We start from the raw sequence: 18,330 nt of genomic DNA on the forward strand, positions 1-18,330 counted from the left end.
GTCTTCCCCTTGACTTTCCCATTACAGTAGATAGCAACACTATCGATCCTATTTCACAAGCCTGTAATCCCGGCATATCCTTGAGTCATGTCTCTCATTAAATCCACATATTCAACCTGTCACCAAATCCAGTCGGTTCTACCTTCACAACATCACTACAGTCCACCCTTTCCTCTCCATCCAAACTTCTTCCAGGTTGATATTTATCCTATTTATCCTATTCCACCATGACACCTGCATTAACCTCCTTGCTACCTCCCTGTTCTCCTGTATCTTCTTATTCTAGTCCAAACTTGGCTCTACTGCCTGGATCATTTATCTAAAAAAAGTTTAGTCCATATTTTTCCACTCTTTGATAGCCTCTAGAGGTTACCCCTCCAGCTATACAGCAAACAGAAAGTCCTTCCCACTGGCTTTAAAAAACTCAATCACCTTGCCTCCTTCTATGTTATCTCATTGACTCTTTACTGTAACCTAACCTGCACACTTTGCTCCTCTAACACTAATATATTCAATCTCAATACTGTCTATCTCGCTGCCGACACCTTGCCTGTGTCCTGCCTCTGGCCAGGAACTTCTTCCGCCTTCATATCCGATAGACCATCACCCTCTCCACCTTCAAAGTCTTATTAAAATCACATCTCTTCCCAAAGACTTTCCCTTAACTAAGCCCTTTTTTGCCCTATTACCTCTGGATTGCCCTTGTGCTTGGATTTGTACCCTTTCCGTATTTGATATTCATGCCACCCTCAACCCCGCAGCACTTATGTCCACATCCATAATTTATTTTAATATTTGTGTCCCCCTCTAGACTTTAACCTCCTTGTGGACAGGGAATATGTCAAAAAACTCAGTTATATTGTACATTACCAAGTCCTTACTGCACTGTTCTGCACACGGTAAGCATTTAATAAATATGATGGAGGCACAGGTAAGGGTTGGACATGGGATGGGTGCTGCTGTCACCGGGCTCCACTATGCAGGCCTGCCATCAGCGGGGCCGGCTCTGGCCAGACGCAGGGGAGGACAAGGCCAGCTGGGATGGAGGAACAGGCCACCATCCCACTGGGTGGGGCAGTGGGTGCAGCAGGCCCTGGACTGCTGATGGGCCTGGGGGATTCATTTATTTAGTTAGCTATGCAAAAAATAAAAAGAAAATGAACACAAAGCTTCTCATTTTCATCCCTTTTGAAGGTGGAGTCAAAGTCCACTTCAAGGATGCAGGCAAATCTGATGCCACGTCTCTTTTTGCCGTCCTGGAAATGGGGCCGGAGGCTCCGGGTTTCGGCAAGGAGCTGCAGGCACTTCCCTGCTTAGAGGGGAGGAACCCCATTTTGGTCCCCACTCAGAAGCACAGGTTGATAATAATAATAATAATAATAATGATGATGATGGTGTTTGTTAAGCACTTACTATGTACCAGGCACTGTACTATGTGCTGGGGTAGATACAAGTGGATGAGGTTGGACACGACATAGTACCTGTCCCACATGGGGCTCACTGTCTTAAACCCCATTTTACAAATGAAGTAACTGAGGCACAGATAAATGAAGCGACTTGCCTAAGACCACATAGCAGACAAAGGGCAGAGCCAGGATTACAACCCAGGTCCTTCTGACTCCCAGGTCCATAATCTATCCACTAGGCCATCCAGAGTGTGAAGATGACCTTCATCTCTCCTGGACCCACCGGAGCAGCCTCTCTGTTCCCTAGTGGAGTGGCATGATCCCTACCAAGGAACCGGGACGGAGCTGCTTTGGTTTGCACTTTGCACCCACCCTTCAGTCAATCAATCGATGGTATTTATTGAGACTTACTATGTACAGATCACTGTTCTAAGCACTTGGGAGAGTACACTACAACAGAATTAGCAGACATGCTCCATGCCAATACTGAGCAGTCCAGTAGAATAACACATGCAAGCACCTCCCACTTTGTCCATACAGTTTCTCTGCTGCCTTTCTGTCCCCTGGATGGGTGACCATCCTGGGGCTGGGGGATACAGTGGAAAATCCCCTGGCTAAGCACAATTCCTCCTGAAGATCCAGGAGAGAGCTGCTTCGGTTCATTCCTGCCCCTCATTCCAGCAGAGGAAAATTCCCACGCATTGCTCCAGTAGATAGTAGTCCACATCCTAAGATCCACATCCCAGTGTTCGGCTCTGCTCCCTTCTCTTCCTCCAGAGGTTCATGGATAGTCCTGCCTCCCTTTTTTCCCATGCTTCCCCTTGGTTAGAAGATCAGGCAATATCATAATTTAAAATATGAAGACAAGAGATGAGGAACCATAATAAGCTATTTACTTATAGGTTCATCTTGCAGGATTTCACATGATTTCTCTATTATTATCATTTCTTAATGTCATTTGTTAACACTTACTATGTGCCAGGCAATGAACACCGGGGTAAATACAAGATAATTAGATTGGACATAGTCCCTGTCCCACATGAGGCTCACAGCCTTAAACCTCATTTTACTGATGAGGTAACTGATTTGCCCAATGTCTCACAGCAGACAAGTGGTGGAGCCAGGATTAGAACCCAAGTCCCTCTGACTCAGAGGCCCAGGCTTTATCCATTAGGCTATGCTGCTTCTCTGATTAATGGGTCATAGTGAAAAAATGCCTTAATCAGTTATAGAATCATTAGAAGATATTGTTTGATGTGGAGACAGCTATTTGAGATTTCTGAGGGGTGGTGGACAGGTATATAATGACATTTTAGTAAAATGATTCAGATGGCAGGTTATGGATTGAAGAAGCGAGAGGCTGGAAACAGGAGTCAGTGAAAAGATGGATGCAATAGTCAAGCCAGAATTTGACAAGTGCCTGGATCGGTTTGTTGGCTGCTAGAGAAAATATAATGGACAAAAGCAGAGCAAAGGGACCTTCTTTCTTCCTTTCAGGTAACATCTAATAGCCACTATTCTATTCTCTTCTGCCTTCAACTTCTGGATGCTTACAATGTGGTTGACCATCTACCTGGCTTTGAAACCCTGCCTGGCTTTGATTGAACATATCAGTATTCTCCTGGTTCTCATCTTTCCTCTCTAACCATTCTTTTTTCAGTTTCCCTTGCTAACATGGGTTCTTCTCCTCACCCATTATTTGTGAGTGTCCTGAGAGGCTTGGGTCTTTGTGTCCTCCTTTAGTAATCTTACGTTCATTCACAAGGGAAGCGTGGCTTCACACATTTCAACTACCTTTTCTGTTCCTATAACTCCCAAATCTACATCTCCAAGTCCGGGCCCCTCACTTGCTTTGCAAAGTTGTATTTCCTGCTGCCTTTGGGACATCACCATGTAGTCTAGATATCTCCATGAGGGAAAAAAAAAAGTATTGAGGAATTTTTATTCCATTGTGTCATTCATATGTCCTTTCTTGAACACCTGTAAATTTCAGAGTGAATGCAGCATGTGTCTGGAATGATATGCAGCCAAAAAGGTTGCAAATCCTGCTAAACATTAGGGAATTTTCACGAGGAGTTTTAATATTGGAAGGAAGTTAGTTAGCCACTCCTTTAGGTTAAGAGAATTTAAAAAAAGAGAGAAAGGACTACAAGTTCATCAGGAGTAAATAGTAAAACTACAAACACAAAAAAGTATTTATTCTCATTCAGTGACACTAATAAACCAGTAAAAACCACCTAAATCCATGACAACCCAAAGCAGTCAAATTTTCCCAGCTCTTGCAGCCTCTGTTCTGTCCCAATAATGATTTGAGTAATCTCTTTCTTTTGACAAAATTACCCCTGAAGTTTCCATTAGCTATTATCCTCTTTGTAACTTTAAAGTCCAACCAGCTGCATAGTATGGCTTTATGTAAGTGCTTAGCTTAGTCACAGCAGTTGTGACTTCATTTCCAAGCTATAATAATAGGCCAGCCTGTAAATTTTTCAGTTCCCCCGACTATGCCCAAGTAAAGTCTTTGAAACCCAGCTAGTTCCATTTAAGCATATGATCTTGCTCCTTAAACAATTTGCCTTTTGTCTTGTTTGTTTTATTGTTCTCAAACTTAGTCACCGAAGCATGTATGTATAGTCAGGACGCAAGAAGCTTACTTGATTCAAGTAACCTTTCTATTGCAAACATGTTTACATGCTTCCAAAAATTGACCAGGACAACCTGTAGATAACACTTCTGGCTCAAAATTCAATGTACTGAAAATAAATCTTAATAAACAAAAAAGTTTCTGCCTTGTAAGATCTTGGACTTTACTACAATTTGTGAGGTTGCCAGCCACAGTTAGGGCCATGAAGTTAGGGCTGTATCTTCTTGCCTTCAGAACATCTTTACTTGGGTGCCCCACCAAAACCTCAAGCTTACATCCAAAGCAGAATTCCTTACGTTCCCAACAAACCATGCCCTCCTCCTGACTTTCCCATCATTGTAGACAGCATCACCAACTTTCCTGTCTCACAGGCCAAAAGTCTAGGCGTTATCCTCTACTTCTCTCTCCCATTCAACCTACATATTCAATCTGTCACTAAATCCTGTCAGTTCAACCTTCACGACATTCTTAAAATGTCCCTTTCCTCTTCAACCTAATTGCTAACACATTAATCAAGACACTTATCCTATCCCATCTTGGTTACAGTATTAGTCTCCTTGCTGACCTCTCTGTCTCCTGTCTCTCTCCACTGCAGACAATACTTCACTCTGTTGCCCAGGTCATTTTTCTACAGAAACATTCAGTCCACGTTTCCCCACTCCTCAAGAACCTCCAGTTGTTGTCCATTCACTTCTATATCAAAAAGAAACATCTAACCATTGGCTTTCAAGCAGGCATTTATTTAAAAGAATTTGGTATTTGTGAAGAACTTACTATGTTCCAGACACGATTATAAACCCTGTATCTTCTATGATCTTTTTTTTGACCTGGGAACGTCTTCCAACTCAATTGTACCGAACTCTCCCAAGCACACTGTAAGCACTCAATAAATATTAATTGATTTATCGATCCACTGGGTTCAATGTATTATGTTAAGTGCCTGGAAAATGCAAAGCAATGGCATTCTTTTCTCCCAAGGAAACATAGCATGGGAGACATAAAAATACATACAGAGTAATCAAAATCAATAATTGAATGTACAATTGAATGAACATCTATTTAAGAGCTGAGGATGGGTATAAATAAATAAATAGCAAATGAAAAATACTTTAATCAGATGCTTCAAGAGTAATTCTGCTCTCGATAGGTGTTTGGCTTGCTAATCTATGACTATGATGACAAATGGAAGCCTTTTGAGACCCTTTTTTTGACTTCTTCCAATTTAAACATTGTCTTAGAATGTACCCCTCAAACCCTTGACTCTGATGGGTTTCTCCAGGAGGGATACCGTTGGTGGGCAAAGCTTCCTGTTGAGGTTTTGCCATGATCTGTTTGGTAGAGCACCTGTTGAGTTCCCTTACCACTCTGATTTTGAACATGGGAGGAAGGGTACAGTAGAAACTCCGAACCCACTGAACTTTGCTTTCTTAGCATTAGACACTGTTCCCCACATCACCTTACTACAAGTTTGGCGCTCTTACCATAGCAAAATCCGAAACTGCAAGGGGTGGGAGATGGGGTTGGTGGTGGTGGTTGGGGTTCAAGTGATTGAGATATGACCTGGAGGATGTCTGAGCTGAGTCATACATGCTGCCAATTGGACTTAATGTCCAAGTCACTCCACTCTGAATCCCCAACCACCTGCCCCTGACCTGGTTGTAGAAGGGTTCCCATACTGCTTCCTCCAAGCATCCTATGCACTTTTCTCTAGCAACTCCCGACTGGATTATTGTGTCAGCCTCTTCTCTGATCTCCCTTCCTCCTGTCTTTCCCCACTCGTCTATTCTTCATTCTGCTGCCTGGATTATCTTCCTACAGAAACGCTCTGGGCATGTCAGTCCCCTCCTCAAAAACCTCCAGTGGTTGCCTATCAACCTTCGCATGAAACAAAAACTCCTCATTCTTGACTTCAAAGCTCTCCATCACCTTGCCCCCTCCTACCTCACCTCCCTTCTCTCCTTCTACAGGCCACCCCGTACACTCTACTGCTAACCTCCTCATGGTCTCTTATTCTCAGCCTTCCCGGCGTCGACCCCTGACCCACCTCCTACCACTGATCTGGACTGCCCTCCCTCCTCACATCTGCCAAACTAACTCTCTTCCCCTCTTCAAAGCCCTACTGAGAGCTCACCTCCTCTAGGAGGCCTTCCCAGACTGGGCCCTCCCTTTCCCTCTGCTCCTCCTCCCCTCCCCATTCCCCCTTCTCCCACACTTTGCTCTTCCCCCACAGCACTGTGCATATTTGTATATATTATTTATTACTCTATTTTGTTAATGATGTGTATATATCTATGATTCTATTTATCTTAATGATATTTACACCAGACTACTTGCTTCTTTTTGTTTTGTTCTGTTTTGTTCTGTTGTCTGTATCCCCTGTTTAGACTGTGAGCCCACTGTTGGGCAGGGATTGGCTCTATCTGTTGCTGAATTGTACATTCCAAGTGCTTAGTACAGTGCTCTGCACATAGTAAGTGCTCAATAAATATGATTGAATGAATAAATGAATGAACTCCAGAAGTGAGACTTAATAGATTTGACAAAGGTAATAGTCACTATGTGAAGCCACCTCAAAAACCATTAATCTTGGGGAGGTTGCCGAAAATGAGGATCTCTGTCCATCAGTTGAATTCAGTTCATGTAATTGTGCATCTTAGGTAGCAATCTTTGGTGATATGATTTGTATTCTATGTCAGTAACAGAAGTTGTAGAGAAGCAATGTGCAGCATGACCTAGTGGATAGAGTACGGACCTGGGAGTCAGAAGGACTTGGGTTTTAATCCCAGCTCTGCCACTTGTTTGCTGTGTGATGTTGGGCAAGTCACGTAACTGCTCTGTGCTTCAGTTACCTCATCTGTAAAGTGGGGATTAATAATAATAATAATAATGATAATATTTGTTCATTCAATCGTATTTATTGAGTTCTTACTGTGTGTAGAGCACTGTACTAAGTGCTTGGAATGTACAGTTCGGCAACAGATAGATAGAATCCCTGCGCAACAACAGGCTCACAGTCTAAAAGGGAGAGACAGCAAAACAAAACGAGTATTTGCTAAATGCTTACAACGTGCCAAACCCTGATCTAAATGCTCGGGTAGATACAGGTAATCAGGTTGTCCCAAATGGGGTGCACAGTCTTAATCTCCATTTTACAGACGATGTAACTTGACTTGCCCAAGGACACACAGCAGCAAGAGGAGGGTCCGGGATTAGAACCCATGTCCTCTGACTCCAAAGACCTTGCTCTTGCTAACAGGCCATACAGCTTCTCTAAGATTAAGAGTGTGAGCCCCATGTGGGTCAGGGACCTTTGTCTGACCTGATTAACATGTATCTATCCCAGGATTTAGAGCAATGCTTGGCACACAGCACTTAAGTGCCATAATAATAATTACTATTATTATTATTACCTAGTTTTTTTTTTTCATCTGGTTTATTTTTCCCTGCTTGAGATTGAAGCTAGCAATCTTGAAATTATTGAACACGGTTTATTGATTGTCATAAACCCCCAACTTGCACCAACCAGGAATTTCCTAGACCAGCCACTCTGTGACAAATTCAGAGTAAAGAGCCGAACCACCAAGGTTACTATGGAAAGCTTTTCTTAATTCTTAACCCACGTTCAGGGGAGTAACACACACACACACACACACACACACACTCACTCACATCCACTCCAACAAATATCCGGTACCGGTCTGCTGCACAAGGAAGCCCAAGCCACTGATCCTGCGTTGGAAGGTTTGGAGAAGTTCCCGGTGGCTCTGCTATGCTCGAGTCCATGCCAGCAGTGTGGATGGATAATGCAGCCTCTGCAAGCTGCTTCCCCCATGTGATTCAAAGTGACCACCTTTATCTGCCTTGGACATCACAGTGGCTGCACTTGGCAGTTGTCTATTGGTCCAGACCTGTTACCGAGTAGAGCAGAGAGAGAGAACTCCCCCCATGCTTTGACCCATGGGGTAGCTCGCAGTGATTTATCCTAGAACAGAGCAGCCTAGTTCCTTTGCAAATTTGTTCTTTGCAGTTATTGTGCGTGGGATCGAAAAACAGTCACTCAGAATCGCTTCCTGTGGACTCATTACACTGATGAGGAGAAATTGTAAGTAGGAGTGGAAAAGAAACAGTTTGAATATGTAAGGAAGAACAGCTCCAAATGAGTAGCAAAGCTGCGGACAGACAGGAATCATCAGTAGAAATCAATCAAAGGTATTTATTGAGGACTTACTGTGTGCAAAGCACTGTACTGTTTGGGAAATGAGAACTTCTTTGGGGAAGGCAGCTTGAAGGAGATGGGATTTGAAGAAGGGTTTGAAAATGGAGAAAATGGTGATATATATGAAGGGAGAGGGAGTTCCAGGTCAGAAAGAGGACATGGGCAAAGGGTCAGTGGTGAGTTACACGAGATTAAGGTGCAGTGAGTTGGTTGGAGTTAGAGGGGTGAATCTTGCAGGCTTGGTTGTAGTGATTTCCTGAGGACAGAGGCCTTAGGAGGAAAATGCTACCAAGTCAATCAATTAATCGGTAGTATTTATTGAGTGCTTAACCAGTGAGGAATACTGTATTAAGTGCTTAGGAGAGTAAAGTATAGTTCAAAACAATGTTGTGTATAGTACCCTTGCAAATGAAAACTTTATGAGTGCATAAGGTGAAAGGGATTATTGATTGATCGACAGTGGATAAATTCTCACTGTCAATAGGATATATGGATGTTTATTTATGTGATTAAGTTCTCCTGAAACCACAAATCCTCCAGGAGGCCTTCCCTGATTAATTTCTAACCTTCCTGCCTTGTCTTTCCCAACTATCACTTCCATACTTTTATGCCACCCAAATACTTGGGTCTTCAAATACTTTGCAGTATGTATGTGTATATCTTCTTATACACTCTATTACTTCTTTCTAGGAGTATTATACTTTAGTGTCTATTTACCCTACTAGGTGCCGAAGAGCAGGAACTTATTGTATCGTACTCTCCCAAGCACTTAATAGAAATTCAACATATATGATGAGGGTGAGTGTTAGGTTAATTTTCTTTCATTTTCTCTTTTCTTGCTAAATAACGCTTTCTGAAATAATCCAACCTCATTCGATCAATCAATCAACGGTATTCATTGAACACCTACTGTGTGCAAAGCACTGTACTAAGTGCTTGGAAGAGTACAATATAAGGGAGTTGGTAGACACCTCCCCTTATTCAAGACTATATTCCTAATCTTGAAAAGTTCCCTTACTTATAAAAATCTCATTACGCTTTATTCTTAGTGAGTTGCATCCATCTTTCACCAGACTACTCAGAGTTTAGTTCATGGAGCTCTCATTCCTGCTTGATCCTAAGCTTCCCAGGGTCAACATAGCAGTAAGAACCACCAGGTTCAGGTTGACCTTACATGATCAGTTTGATCTAGGGGAAGTAGAAGTTCAGCCAACTAAAGCCTATAGACTCTGTTCACCAAAAACACAATGGGAGAACATAAGGGCGAAGTGGCCTCACTGCATTTAGAGTGTCAAAGTATCTCAAACAGTTGGAGAATTAGACTGGGCACAGAGTTAGCATTGAACATAAGGTCAGTGCTCAGTGTGTTATTCACTCGAAAATCATCTTTAATGAATGACACTGAAAACTAACGGTTGTGCCTTTGATGGATATGCTGGCCTTTCTTTTTTAAACTGTTCAACGTTCCACAGCAGTCACTAGGGTAAAAATGACCAGTTCATATATCAGCTTTTGCTTGCGGTTCCTCAATGAAAGCTGCAGGTATCACAGAGAACCTTTTAATGATATTTAAGTTGCATGATATGGGGTCCCTTAACTCAGATATTGTCACACATTTTTATAAGCAGTCTTTTTGAAAATTGAAGGCATACATCTGTGCTAACTTTTCATACTGCCAACATACATATATAATTTTAAAACTAAATCGAGCCTTTCATAATGAAATGGAATGAAATTTTGTTGCTAGGCAAATTGTGTATGGAAGGCCCTGAAAATAGCTCTAATATTAAAACCAAATGAGATGTTTGATTTCTATTACACACACATTCTATTCTGAGATTTAGAATTCCAGAGTTGAATATATATTATTGTAAATCAAAATATTCTGATCAAGTGAGGAACCAGTAAACTGAGTTGGTGGTGAGACGGAGACCAAGCTATGTTAATATGAATCATTATAATCCAAACTGAGCATTTACCTCCAGGAATTTGAAACTGTGCTTAAGATGGAAAAGTATCATTGCTAAATCGGAGATCATAGGTCCTTAGAGACCCTTAAGAGGGGAATAATAACCAATGTATATTTTAGTTATATCACATATGTAATATGGTTCAAATATGTTTAGGGGTGGTCTGAAAAAGAACTGAAATAATGTAGGTGTTTTTGTTTTAATTCCATATCTATTCTCATTTTATTTTATTATTTTACTTTATTCTGGCTCTTGGATAAAAGCAAAAGAAACTGTGCTTAAAACATTTCATTTTCTCAGTTAGGTTTTGATTGACCAATGATTTTAAAAATCTTCCATTTACACTTCAGTATTCAAGTAAATATAATAAATGTCCATCTATAAAACACAGGCCATTCAGGATATGAGTCAATATTGATCTTGGGCCTAGAAATATCATGAACTCTTAGTTTAATTTGGCATTCAAATACAAGAAGTTCATCTTAAAGTCTTGTCTACCTTTTAATAATTATCAATCAATCGATCAGTCATATTTATTGAGTCCTTATTGTTTAGAGAGCACTGTACTAACACTTGGAAGAGTGCAACACAGCAATATAACGGACACACTGTGGAATATGTTAAGTGCTTACTTTGTTCTCAAGCACTATGCTAAACACTGAGGTAGCAACAAAGAATCAAATTAGACACGGTCCCTGTCTCTGGTGGTCAGTTCAATTATCTCCCACATGTAATATGGAGAAGAGAGAGCAAGAAGAGTCCCTCTCTAGTAGCCCTCCTGGGGGAAAGTTTAATTAGTGCCTTTAATCAGATGGAAGGCTTGTGAAGAAAGGAGGGGCAGCCAGACTGCTGGGAAATAAGACCTAGTCCATCTTGAGGTGAGATGCCCAAGATCAGTTTTGACTCATATTCTGAATTGCCTGTGTTTTATGGATTGGCATGTATTATCTTTTTGCCTGTGTTTTATGGATCAGCATGTATTATCTTGAATATTGAAGTGTGAAGGGAGAGATTTTTCAAATTTATGGGTCAATCAAAAGCTAACTGAGAAAATGAAATGTTCTGCTGAAGGGAAGGTTGTTGCTGTGACGCTGGATGGACATAGGGACATGTGGATTTGAAACGATCCCAGCTTGAGTGTTAGGATCACGTCGAAAGATCGGTGTCCAGTGGCTAAACTCCAGGAGAGAGTTTGCCTGAATGGGGCAAATGACACAGCATCCAAAGGACTCAGAGTGGGAGAGACAGGAACCTGGGATGACCCAAGAGTAGAGGGAAAAGGATGAAGATGGTGCAGGCCATGGGACCCCCTACAGGAAAAACAGAGGATCTTGGGAGGAAAAGTGCAAGAACTAGCAGGGACTAAGGAAAAGTTCTGGGTGCTGGGATGACACATGGATCCGGGAGGGCGGGGGGAGGGAGACGGTTTTCTCCATGAGCTTCCTGTAGCTAGCCCTAGAAGGGCTAAGCCCCGACAGTCTCCTCACCTTCACGGAGAGGCCTGTGTTTCAGATTAGGGGTGGTGAGAGCAACTGGGGTGCAAGGACTTGCGGTGTGCTAGGTGAGTGTCCTTGAGTGAGTTATCTACACGGACTATCTCAAATTCCTCTCCTCAAATTCTCTCCTTGACCCCCACCACTTTGGATTCCAGCCCCTTCACTCCACAGAAACTGCCCTCTCAAAGGTCACCAATGCGTTCCTTCTCCTAAATCCAATGGCCTCCTAATCCTTCTTGACCTCTTGGCTGCTTTCAACACTGCTGACCACCCCCTTCTCCTGGAAACATTACCCAACCTTGGTTTCACTGATGACCACCCCCTTCTCCTGGAAACATTACCCAACCTTGGTTTCACTGACACTGTCCTGGTTCTCCTCTTACCTCTTTGGCCGCTCATTCTCAGAATCCTTCATAGGCTTCTCCTCTGCCTCCCACTCCCTAACTGGGGGGATTCCACAAGGTTTAGTTGTATTCTCCATCCCTACATGCACAGTTCTACTCCCACTCCATTAGAGAACTCAATAGATTCCATGGCTTCAACTATCCCCTCTATGCGGAAGATACCCAAATGGACAACTCCAGACCTGATTTCTCTCCCTCTCTGCAGTCTCGCATTTCCTGCTGCCTTCAAGACATCTCTACTTGGATGTCCTCCTGTCACCTCAAACTTAACATGTCCAAAACAGAGCTCCTAATCTTCCTACCAAAATCCTGACCTGCACCTGACTTTCCCATCACTGTAGACAGCACCACCATCCTTCCTGTCTCACAAGCCTGTAACCTTCAAGTTATCTTTGACTCTTGTATTCAACCTACATATTCATTCCATCACTAAATTCTACTGGTTCCACTGTCATAACATCGCTAAAATCTTCCCTTTCCTTTCCATCCAAACTGTTACCATGTTAATGCAATCACTTAGCCTCTCCTGCCTTTAATACTGTGTCAGCCTCCTTGCTATCCTCCCAGCCTCCTGTCTGTCCCCAATCCATTGTTCATACTTCACTCTGCTGGCCGGATCATTTTTCTACAGAAATGTTCAGGACTTGTTTCCCCACTCCTCAAGAAACTACAGTACCCATCCACCTGGGCCTCAAACAAAAACTCCTCATCATTGGCTTTAAAACACTCATTCATCTTGGCCCCTCCTAACTCAGCTCGCTACTCTCCCTTCCTGCACGCTTTGCTCATCTAATGATAACCTTCTAATGTACCTCAATCTCATCTATCTCACTGCCGATGTTTCACCCATGTCCTCCTCTGGCCTGGAACACCATTCCAACAGACAATTACTCTCCCCAGCTTCAAAGAATTATTAAAGGCACATTTCCTCCAAGAGGCCTTCCCTGACTAAGTCTCCCTATCCCCTTCTCCCACTCTCTTCTGCATCACCCTGACTTGCTCCCTTTATTCATCTGCTCTCCCAGCCCCACAGCACTTACGTACATATCTGTAATTTACTTATATTGATGCCTGTCCCCACCTTCAGACTGTGAGCTCATTGTGAGCAGGGAATCTTCGGTTCATTGTTGTGTTGCACTCTCCCAAGCATTTAGTACAGTGCTCCACACACAGTAAGTGCTCAATAAATACGATTGATTGAATGAATGAATAGGCAGAGATCCCCAACCAGCCATTTCAGAAAGGGATGGTCAGAGAGGTTTTGTTTTTACTCTTTTTATGGCATTGGTTAAGCATTTACAATGTGACAAGCACTGTTCTAAGCACTGGAATAGATACAAATTAATTAGGTTGGACATAGTCCCTGCTCCACATGTGGCTCCCGGTCTAAGCAGAAGGAGATCAGGTATTTAATCTCCATTTTACAGATGAGGGAATTGAGGCAAAGAGAAGTTAAGAGAGGTTAAGTGACTTACACAAGGTCTTACAGCAAGCAATTTGCAGAACTGGAGTTAGAATCCTGGTTCTTTGATTCCCAGGCCCGTGCTCCTTCCACTAGGCCATGCTGCTTTTTTGGACTTAGCCAAAGCTACCGGGGTGTGGACACTCTGAAAATGACTCCCTGGGCTATTTTGCCTGGGATTTAGGGCTGAGAATATCCTAGTAAAGTCTCACTCATTCACATAGTGCTCTGACTATGGGGTAGGGAGTAATGTATCTTATCCCCTCTTTTACAGATGAGAAAACCGAGGCCCAGAAATGTCGTGTGACTTTCCCTAAGTCACACCATAGGCCAGTGGCAGAGCCAAGACTAGATTCCAGACTGCTGATTCACATTTGTTTTTGGCTAGGATACGCTGCCTCAATTTTCAAGCACAGTTTTCATAAAACGAGTTTCATTATTTTGTTTCTCCCTAATCTAAGCAATATAATACTAATGGCCAGGTACTTGATCATAGGTAGTAAGAAATTTCAAACCAAGTGAGAGATACGTAATAAGAAGATTCTTGAGATAGAAGTCCAATAAGGAGTGGGAAATTTGGGCCTTTAATTTACAGTCACTGTTTAGATTAAAAAAAAACCAAACACAGTCATGTATTCTACAAATTGCTCCTGAGGTGCCCCCTAAAGTCTTAGCTTCTGCAGTTCAATAAAACTAAACTGTTTGCATCCTCCAACTACCTGTGTGCCCTATGCTAGAAGAATTTGGAGGGTGGAAACTGTGATTTAAAAAAAAATGGCATTCACCTCATATTATTACCTTTTGAATTTGAATTTTTTTCCCTGAGTATTATTGCTCCCTAAATTGAAAAACTTTAGAGGACTTAATGTGACATTTTTCACTGTTGATAAGGCAGCCTTAGGGATAATTGAGTGAAAGAAGCAGCATGGCCTAGTGGAAAGAGCATGGGCCAGGGAATCAGAAGGACTTGGGTTCTAGACCCGGCGCTACTACTTGTCTGCTGTCTGATCTTGGGCAAGACACTTAACTTCTCTGTGCCTCTGTTAACTCATCTGTAAAATGGGGATTGTAGGACAGGGACTGTGTCCAATCTCATCACCTTGTATCTAACCTAGTGTTTAGTACAGTGTTTGGCATACGGTAAACACTTAACAAATGCCATTAAAATATAAAGGAAGACCACAGAAGGGTGGAAACCACTTCAGGCACTCTTCCATCAGTCTTGACATCATTAAAGAACCAACGGGTAGTGAGACTAGAAGCTCATCACTATCGTTTTATGAATATAACTACTGAGCCTGTCAAAGCCCAATCAAGCCTGGGATATTTTCTCTTGCTCATTTGTATAGAGTAGTTATGAGTTGTTTTCATGTGGGTTGAGCTTAAAATGAAAGAGAACATATCTCTAATTAGGAACAAACAAGAATATTTCACTGAGGAGAGTAATTTTCTCTGACTTCCAGGAATAAAATTCCTCCTCCTTAAACAGAAGGTATGCACAGGACAAAAGTCACCTTCTCTCTGTCCTACTGCCACACACCTTTCACCTGATCTCCTGGAAGACACATCTTCCTTGGCAATGAGAAACTAAATGGGTTGCTTATCTCTCTTATTTGAGACCTGTGCCAGAAGAGCTACAAGTATGCCCTGAACTCTGCCTTTAATTACTTCAGCTCAGTCTCGTGCCAGTCACTCCTTCTAGTTCCAGGCTTTTGTTACTGATTGCCCTACTCAAGCTCCCTCACTTCATCTCCTGGAATCTTCTTCCATTGTTCCATCAAATACCAGGAGTCTCTGAATCATGCCATCTTTTTTGCTTGTTAATCAATTTCTCTGTACTCCTCAACTAATTTCTTTAACGGACATTGATTTAACAATTTTTTAACATCTTATAACATTTATTTTAAACATTTAACACTCCCTGGTTAGACAACAATTTGAACATTGCTGTGGATTTTACTCTTTTTACTTGATTGCATACTCAGCAATTTGTGTCCTATTCTGATCAATTAGTAAATCCCTTATTCATCCATTCAATCAAGAAATGTACGGAATTATAGTTTATTATGTAGACTTTAAATGATCACTTTTTATCTGGAGATTTTCTATTTTAGTTTCATTATCTGCTTTCCAATGCTCATTAGAGTAACAAGGGAAAAAAAGCACAATTCCATTAGTAATATACTCTAATTATTTGCTAAACTACAGTTTGGAAGAATAATAATATCCTGAGGGATCCCACAGTGCACGCACACAGATCACATGAATGATGTCTTACTCGGTTTAAGACAGACTCTTAGCAAAATTTAGACTGTAATGGCTTTTAAACCTTGTTTAGGGAGATCAAACAAGATTTTTAGGACAATACTTCCAATGCAATGATTCCATCACCAAATTTCCTCACTAAGCAATTGGCATTTTCTAAATATGCAAAGATTAATATGCATATTTTGATTTGTAGGCAGAATTGTAAATGACAAACAAATTGATCTATTTTAAAAAGAGCAAATCCAATCAAGAAGGCAACCATATGTTTCCTGAAAATGATGGAAACATGGCATCAGACTATGGACTAAACTGAATTTTCTATAGAGATGAAGAGCTGCAAAGCCTATAACTTGTGTGAGAGCCAAGGAACAACCACAGACATGGGAATCATAGGATTCTCCAAGCATTTCCACTAGTGATATGTCTGTATCATACTCAATATCAAGTGACAAAACAGAATCACAAACAACATTCTGAAGGAGGTTTGACTATACTGAATTTACTCACCTCAGCATGGCTATGCTGAGTGATTCATGAAAGAAACCCTTAGTGGCTAACTAAAATGGGACCTCTGAAAGATGGGGAGGACAGAAAAAAAAGACTTTAAATATGTAGTAAAGCACAGCTTCAGATAAAGCAGCATCATGGCAAAAGCTGGGAGATAACTGCAACAGACAGAATAGCAAATTCCAACTGAGAAAAAAGTGACTCTTTCAAACAGAAGCTTCAATACTCCCCTAGACTGTAAATTCCTAATGAACAGGGAATGTGTGTACCAAAGCTGTTGCATTGTACTCTCCCAGACACTTAGTACAGTGATCTGCACATGCTAAGTGCACAATAAATACCACTGATTGATTAACTGACATAACTGTGAGACGAAGAAATAAAAATTAAAGCAGTATCAGCTGCTGCTGCAAAAAAGTAAGGTCTATATCTTTGTGTGGATAGTCAGTCCTATCAATTCTGCATGCCTGTTTTCAACCACATATACAGCTATAGGTAAATTTCACAGTCAGCCATGCTATTTTCACATACAAAGAACTGCTATGAATATATACGGGCATGCATGTATATAGTCAGTCACCTGTATTTCCTGAGTGTTCATTGTATGCAACATCTTATACTAAAAAACTGTGGAGCTACCCAGAAAGGGAAATATATCATCTTTGCTCTCAAAATATTTAACCAGCAAATGAGAAAGGGACTAAAATCTAATGTCAGAAATGAAAAAGTTACTAAATTTTCTAGCTCTTTGAAGTCAGGGATCATTCACTCATTCATCCGGTCCGTATTTATTGAGCACTAATTGTGTGCAGATCATTGTACCAAGCATTTGGAAGAGTATTCAACTCTACCTTCTCCACTGAACATTACCAAATGCTCGGTATAGTGCTCTGCATCTGGAGGCAAAAAATACCATTGGTTGCCTGATCGACAAAAACACAAAAACAGATATATATGCACAGTTGAATAGCAAAAAGACAAAAATGCCGTGATTTGCCTTAGTGATGAGATCTGGGAAAGAATGAGTTATGGATTGAATCCTTCACTCTCACCAGCCTGTTCCTCACCAGGAATCTGCTTCTTCCATGCTGCATTTCCCACATGAAGATTTCCTTCACTCCTCATGCTGTTCTGTGGCTTCCTCTGGTCCACTGGATCTTCTCCACCCAGCGTCCTATGCCGGATAAATTTCCAAACAAGATGAAAGCAAGAGAAAATCAAACCTAAACCAACTTATTTCCCAAGCATAGCTGGAATTTTTTTAAAAGCATTCTCTTTCAGAAATAATGTAGACGGGGAGATGAAGATTGAATTACTTCTAAATAAGAATTCTTTCAGTGTTCAGAATCTAGAATTGTTCTAGATAGTCTTGCCCTTGTTATTCACGTCAATTGCTCAGAATGATTTCCCACTGACAGAAATCTCCTAAAACCACATATGTGAGTCTGTGGGATACCATGTCTTTATGATGTCATAAATCATTGGCATTTCAGTGGTAATTAGGATAAACGTGTTAGTTTCTAATGCATGTTCTCATAGTTGGTATGCAATTTATTCATGTGTTTAAACTGCTTTAGGAGAAGCCACAAACCCAGAAGAGATTAAAAAAAAATGGAGCCGATGAAGTGGAGACTCACGATAAGTAGAGCCTATGGAATTTGGGGGCAAATCATATTGTATTAAGTTGTTGATAAATGAAGGTAAATTTTCAATGGAAGAACCCCAACTATACCAGGGAGAAATTAACTCAGATCTACTGAAATTCTCTTTGCCTCTTCTAAAAGGACAATTCATTCAATGGGTGGGAGTCTACAGGAAGAGGAGCACACATGAAATTTTTCAGTATGATTTCAAATGGCAAAAAATAACTTAGATCTAAATATTGATAAGGGGCTTAAATGATATTTCATTTTGATCACAGTTCCCTCTGATCAGCAGGTTTGAAATCCTGAGGCTGAGC

At 41.4% G+C, this 18,330-nt stretch overlaps 1 long non-coding RNA gene across 2 annotated transcripts in view; it reads right to left on the bottom strand.

Annotated features, from left to right (window-relative positions):
* Positions 1–17,827, bottom strand: part of LOC103169458 — a 29,846-nt gene extending 12,019 nt beyond the window's left edge. Inside the window, exons 1-2 of one of the 2 annotated variants that reach the window (XR_003758796.2) lie at positions 17,687–17,827; positions 17,438–17,544 (exon numbers count right to left, since the gene is read on the bottom strand). This is a non-coding gene — a long non-coding RNA (uncharacterized LOC103169458). The remainder of the gene's footprint in view (positions 1–17,437; positions 17,545–17,686) is intronic. The other variant, XR_003758797.2, reaches the window with a different exon arrangement.
* Between the last annotated feature and the right edge of the window lie 503 nt (positions 17,828–18,330).

Source organism: Ornithorhynchus anatinus, chromosome 4 (assembly GCF_004115215.2).
Source record: "Ornithorhynchus anatinus isolate Pmale09 chromosome 4, mOrnAna1.pri.v4, whole genome shotgun sequence".
Taxonomy (NCBI): domain Eukaryota; kingdom Metazoa; phylum Chordata; class Mammalia; order Monotremata; family Ornithorhynchidae; genus Ornithorhynchus; species Ornithorhynchus anatinus.